The sequence below is a fragment of the Sinocyclocheilus rhinocerous genome, unplaced genomic scaffold (assembly GCF_001515625.1).
Source record: "Sinocyclocheilus rhinocerous isolate Xijiao unplaced genomic scaffold, SAMN03320098_v1.1 C35810690, whole genome shotgun sequence".
Lineage (NCBI taxonomy): Eukaryota > Metazoa > Chordata > Actinopteri > Cypriniformes > Cyprinidae > Sinocyclocheilus > Sinocyclocheilus rhinocerous.
Window position 1 is genome coordinate 1 of NW_015764234.1, and position 643 is coordinate 643.

At 31.7% G+C, this 643-nt stretch overlaps 1 long non-coding RNA gene across 1 annotated transcript; it reads right to left on the minus strand.

Annotated features, from left to right (window-relative positions):
* Window positions 1-54: 54 nt before the first annotated feature.
* LOC107735130 (uncharacterized) lies at window positions 55-643 on the minus strand. Its single transcript, XR_001639303.1, has 4 exons — window positions 613-643; window positions 355-373; window positions 185-244; window positions 55-99 (listed from the first exon to the last, which is right to left on the minus strand). It is a non-coding gene; the product is annotated as an uncharacterized LOC107735130 (long non-coding RNA).

Genomic DNA, 643 nt, shown 5'->3' on the forward strand with positions numbered 1-643 from the left:
TTTGTATCCTGTTTGTGGAAAGTGGCATGAGAATTTGCTCTAAGAAAACACTGACCTCATTTATCAGAATGTCTCCTTCCACCAGGTCAAGTCCTGCCGCTGTTGAATGAGACAGCAGTTAATGCAAAACTGTTATAGAAATTATGCTACAGATTTAAGACATGATATTAATGTTTCCACAAACCTTCATTTATTTCAAATATATCCTGGTCTTTTCCATTATCCACATCAATCTTTGTATTGCCTACAAAAAACATTAAATTCAGAACATATTATATAAATATAAATAAAATAAACAGTTGTGATTATTGAATATATTGTTATATAAAAAAAGATGTGATTGTTATGACTCACCTGTGAGTGAAGATGTTGGCTTTGAAAGAAAACATTTGAGAGATAAGTGTCAAAGGTACCAATTTACAACAACAACCTACAGTGCAAGCTTTGATATTGTATGAAATAACCACAAACTATCATAAAACTCATTCAGTCTTGAACAAGGTCATTGTATTTTAATATAACAATAGCTGTGTTAGTTTTGCTTTAGCACAATATTAATCAACACATGATCACAACATTTTTGTTTCTATAATATCTGAATTCTACACTCACCAAACACAGGGCTGTGGCACATACGCACAGA